We start from the raw sequence: 6,244 nt of genomic DNA on the forward strand, positions 1-6,244 counted from the left end.
GCCACCATCTTCCTTGACTTCAACTACTGGGTTGGCCATAAAGATCATTTGGGTACTTCCAAACTATCTTACAGAAAAGCCCAAATAAACTTTTTGGCCAATTCAATATATTATAAGGAGAGAGAATACAGCAAGGAGATAATAAAGCATTCTCAAGTGAACAATGCAAAGAAATAGAGGAAAACAATAGAATGGGAAAGACTAAAGATCTTGTCAGGAAAATGAGAGATACCAAGGGAACATTTCATGCAAGGATGGGCACACTAAAGGACAGAAATGGCATGGACCTAACAGAAGCAGAAGATATTAAGAAGAGGTGGCAAGAATACACAGAAGAACTATACAGAAGAGATCTTTATGACCTAGATAACCATGATGATCATTCACCTAGAACCAGACATCTTAGAGTACAAGGTCAAGTGGGCCTTAAGAAGCATCACTATGAACAAAGCTAGTGGAGGTGATAGAAGTCCAGCTGAGTTATTTCAAATCCTAAAATATGATGCTGTTAAAGTGCTGCACTCAATATGCCAACAAATTTGGAAAACTCAACAGTGGCCACAGGACTGGAAAAGGTCAGTTTTCATTCTAATCCCAAAGAAGAGCAGTGCCAAAGAATTTTCAAACTACTGCACAATTGCACTCATCTCACATGCTAGCAAGGTAATGCTCAAAATTCTCCAAGCTAGGCTTCATGAGTATGTGAACTGAGAATTTCCAGATATTCAAGCTGGATTTAGAAAAGACAGAGGAACCAGAGATCAAATTGCCAACATCCATTGGATCATAGAAAAAACAAGGGAATTCTAGAAATCATCTACTTCTGCTTCATTGACTATGTTAAAACTTTTGACTGTGTGGATTACAACAAGCTGTGGAAAATTCTTAAAGAAAGAGGGATACCAGACCACCTTACCTGCCTCCCAAGAAACCTGTATGCAAGTGAAGAAGCAAGACATGTTAGAACCAGACATGGAACAATGGACTGGTTCAAAATTGTGAAAGGAGTACGTTGAAGCTGTATATTGTCACCTTGCTTATTTAACTTCTATACAGAGCACATCATGCGAAATGCTGAGCTAGATGATGCACAACCTGGAATCAAGATTGCTGGGAGAAATATCAATAGCCTCAGATATGTAGATGCTGCTGCTGCTGCTAAGTCACTTCAGTTGTGTCCAACTCTGTGCCACCCCATAGACGGGTCTGATTCTGTGCCACCCCATAGATGGCAACCCACCAGGATCCCTTGTCCCTGGGATTCTCCAGGCAAGAACACTGGAGTGGGTTGCTGTTTCCTTCTCCAATGCATGAAAGTGAAAAGTGAAAGTGAAGTCACTCAGTTTCTGGAGTGGGGTGCCATTGCCTTCTCCAGATGTGTAGATGACACCACTCTAATGGCAGAAAGTGAGGAAGAACTAAAGAACCTCTTGATTAAAGTGAAAGAGGAGAGTGACAAAGCTGGCTTAAAACTCGGCATTCAAAAAGCTAAAATCATGGCATCTGGTCCCATCATTTCATGGCAAATAGGTGGGGAAACAATGGAAACAGTGACAGATGTTATTTCCTTGGGCTCCAAAATCACTATGGATGGTGACTGCAGGCATGAAATTAAAAGATGGCTTGCTCCTTGGAAAAAAAGCTATGACAAACCTAGATGATATATTAAAAAGCAGAGATATCACAATGGTCTGTATAGTCAAAGCTGTGGTTTTCCCCGTAGTCATGTATGGATGTGAGAGTTGGACCATAAAGAAGGCTGAGCACCAAAGGATTGATGCTTTCAAACTGAGGTGCTAGAGAAGACTTTTGAGAGTCCCTTGGACAGGAAGGAGATCAAACCAGTCGATCCTAAAGGAAATCAACCTTGACTCTTCACTGGAAGGACTGATGCTAAAGCGGCAATACTCTGGCCACCTGATGCAAAGAGCTGACTCATTGGAAAAGACCCTGATGCTGGGAAAGACTGAAGGCAGGAAGAGAAGGGGGCGTCAGAGGATGAGATTTTTGGATGACATCTTTGATTCAATCGATATGAGTTTGAGCAAACTCCAAGTGATAGTGAAGGGCAGGGAATTCTGGCATCCTGCAGTCCATGGGGTCACAAACAGTTGGACATGACTAAGTGACCAAACAACAAATAGACTACAAACTATAGTAATCAAAGCAGGATGGTCCTGGCATAGAAACAGACACATACATCAAAGGAACAAAATGGCCAAGAAATAAACCCATGCCTATGTCATCAATTAGTTTATGACCAAAGACCAAGGATATACAATAGAGAAAGGACAGTTTTTCAATAAATGTTAGGAAAAGTGGACAGCCACAGGAAAAAGAATGAATCTGGACCACCATCTTCCACCATACACAAAAAATGTCTCAAAAATAGATTAAAAACTTGAACACTTGAAATCATTAACTCCTAGAAGAAAACATAGGTGGTAAGCTCCTTGACATTGGTCTTGGTGATGATTTTTTGGAATTGACACCAAAAGCAAAAGCAACAAAAGCAAAATAATCATGTAGGGCTACATTAAACTAAAAGCTTCTGCACAGCAAAGGAGACTTATCAGCAAAATCAACCTACCAAATGGGATGAAACATTGCCAAATCATATATCTTGTTAGGGCTTAATGTCCAGAACATATAAAAAAAAAAAAAAAACTCATGAAACTCAATAGCTAAAGAAAAAAAAAAATCCAAAGCCTCTTGGACATTTTTCCAAAGGAGACACATACATGACCAACAGTTACATAAAAAGAAGTTCAACATCACGCTCATCAGGGAAATACAAATCAAAATCACAATTAGATATCACCTTACACCAGATAAAACATCTGCCAAAAAGAAAAGAAGAGGGAGGATATGGATAAAAGGGGACTCTTATGCACTGTTGGTGGGAATGTAAATTGGTACAGCCACTATGGAAAATATATAGACTTTCCTCAAATAATTAAAACTACCATATGCTGTTGCTGTGTTAGTCACTCAGTCGTGTCCGACTCTTTGTGACCCCATGGACTGTAGCCTATCAGGCTCCTCCGTCCATGGGATTCTCCAGGCAAGAATACTGGAGTAGGTTGCCATGCCTTTCTCCAGGGGATCTTCCTGACCCAGGGATCGAACCCAGGTCTCCTGCACTGCAGGCGAATTCTTTACCATATGAGCCACCAGGGAAGCCCATATAATCCAACAATTCCACTTCTGGGAATTTCATCTGAAGAGAACAAAAACACTAACTCAAAAAGATACATCCACCCCCATTTTTATTGCAGCCCTAATAGAGTAGCCAAGGCATAGATAGATACAACCTAAGTATCCAATGAAAGATGAACAAAGACACATGGGATATATATCCAATGGAATAGTATTCAACCATTTAAAAAAATGGAGATCTTGCTATTTATGACAACACAGACTTTGAGAACATTATGCTAAGTGAAATAATTTATACAGAAAAAGACAAATATTGTATGATTTCTCTTATATGTGAAAACCAAAAAAGGAAAAGAAAGAAGATGAAAAATAGAAGCTCATAGGTACAGAGAACAAATTGTTGGTGGCCAGAGGTGAAGGGGTGAGGTATAAAATGGGTAAAGGGGGTCAAAAGGCAGACACTTTCAGCTGTAAGTCATGGGGATGTGATATATAGCATGGTGACTCTAGTTAATGATACTGTATTGCATATATGAGCATTTCAGAGAATACAGCTTAGAAGTTATCACTAGGAAAAAACTATGTATGGTGATACATGTTAACTAGACTTACTGTGGTGATCATTTCATAATACATGGAAATATGGAATCATTGTGTTGCATACCTAAAGTCAATATAATGCTATATGTCAATTATACCTCAATAAAAAAATAATTTGGAGATACCCTTTTTCTACCTTGGGTTTTGATCTCTTAATATCTTTTAAATTCTCTCCTTTCCTGATGAATTCAAGAAATGAAAGTGACTCAAGCTATAAATTTCTCACCAAAAGCTATTTTCCTGTACTACCCATTTTTCTCCTTAAACACATGAGAATAAACCTCTTAAAAATTTATATTTTAAAAGTCAGAAATCTCTCATGCATCTCTCTTACAACTGACTTCTAATAAACAAAATCATCAGCAATGTCCTTATTTTGCCAGATTTGCTCTTTCCCTCATTAAGATGGTAGAGGTTTTAAGTAGTTCACCAAAATAATTTTCCTCTTTTTCCTAGAAATAACACTAAGTCATGTTTTCCAGGTTTCCTGCAGTTAGTTATGACCAAGCTTCTGAGTTCCTGACAACTCAGATTATGACTAAAAATGATTAATGTGTCTGGCACATAAAACCTCTCATGGGCTCCTCTAGGCTCGACCCATGTCTCCAGTGGGAAGCTAATGATTATAAGACCTTAAAGGTTAAGAGAAACATGTGATGGAAAATGTGAGAGTCCCTGAGTGACCACCTGAATAAAAGCCAACACAACTGAAACACTTTCCCTGGACTATCAATTGAGCAAGAAACACATTTCTGTTCTGTAAATGCATTGAGATGTTAAAGTCTGTTAGCACAACTAACATAGGTTAATTAATAGAGATTCCTATAAAGAAAGAAAATAAAATGGTGAGATAGCATCACTCACTCAGTGGGCCTGAATTTCAGCAAACTCCAGGAGATAGTGAAGGATGGAAGAGCCTGGCATGCTGCAGACCAGGCAGTTGCAGAGTTGGACATGACCTAGCAACTGAACAATGACACAGAGGAGGACTCTTTAGTATAGCTTAAAGGACTGTCTTTGGGTTAGCTCTTCTTTGAGCCAAGACTATTAGCTCTGTCTTTCAAAGGTTAAGATCTCTATTTCTAAAATTTGATAACAAACTTCATATGCATTTCAGTATCAAAATCAACTGATTACTTATTTTTTGATCTTCAAGTAGGCAAGACACCATTATGAACCATTCTAATACATACAGATTATAGAATGGAAATGTTCACCTGGCAGAGCAAAATGGGAAGGTTATTAAATTCACTTGGGAAAATACATCAAATTCGGGAGGAATTTGTTATGTTAAATAGTTTTCATGATAACAGAGATTCAATTGGGGCTTTTAGTTTGATCTTACTGACATTTAATTTGAAGGTACAGTAATTTTTCATTACATTAAATGCTTTAAACCACAAGATTAGCAAGTCTCTAATCAGTTCTACTAACAGGGTGGTATACAATCCCCAGTTGCAAAGAGTCCAAATCCACCCACAAAGAACCTGAAGACCTAACAAGAGGGTTCATCTCCAAACACAACAAGCAAGGGCTGACAAGCAGGGAGGTCCCACTGACATGCTCCAACACAGGTCTCTACACTACTCTTTTCAGTCTTCTCACAACATGTATATCCTCTATTTTGGGTGAAACGTTACTTCTATGAGGAGCATGGGAGCCTCGGCATACATATTTTCCCCTCACGTCATCCTAACCCCACTGACCCTTTTTGCAAGAATAAAACATTTCTCACCAATTTTCTCCTATTCCTATAATTCTGTAGTCTTTATACAAAGCTTTGCTCTCTCTGGGCAATGTCATAGATTTTTTAAAAAAATGCTGTCCGGAGTCAAAATCTCAATATGTTTCTATCCCTTTCCCACTGCTGCTGCTGCTAAGTCGCTTCAGTCGTGTCCGACTCTGTGTGACCCCATAGATGGCAGCCCATCAGGCTCCCTCGTCCCTGGGATTCTCCAGGCAGGAACACTGGAGTGGGTTGCCATTTCCTTCTCCAATGCACTATATTTATCTAACTCATCCATTCATCTTTTTCGAAGATTAATTTATATTTTCCCATTCGGAAAGATTTTACATATTTTCCTAATGCTCACCCTGAACTAATGACTTTACTTCCAATTTAGAGAATATATAAAGTATAAGAAAAGGACTTCAGCATCTTTCCAGAACCATGTCTAACAGGGCTATGTGTACCTGTATCCATGTATTCTGCTTCCTGACTGTTCTGATAAACCCATTTAAATGCAACTTTCTATTTCAGAAAGTTGAATCCATGACTAGGAAGATAAGTTTGAAAATATATTCAGACTGCAGTACAAATTGGTTTAAAAATGTATGTGTACGAGTTCGCATAAGTCCAGTCTTTGTTAGACCCAAGCCCTTTTTCCTGCTTGAGGAGATTACTGTAGTAATTGACCCCTGTCTCTGCACTACCACTTTTCCTTTTCTCCCCATCACTCCCATCAGCGTGTCAGTATGCTGCCAT

The sequence above is a fragment of the Bubalus bubalis genome, chromosome 8, assembly GCF_019923935.1.
Source record: "Bubalus bubalis isolate 160015118507 breed Murrah chromosome 8, NDDB_SH_1, whole genome shotgun sequence".
NCBI classification, from domain to species: Eukaryota; Metazoa; Chordata; class Mammalia; order Artiodactyla; family Bovidae; genus Bubalus; species Bubalus bubalis.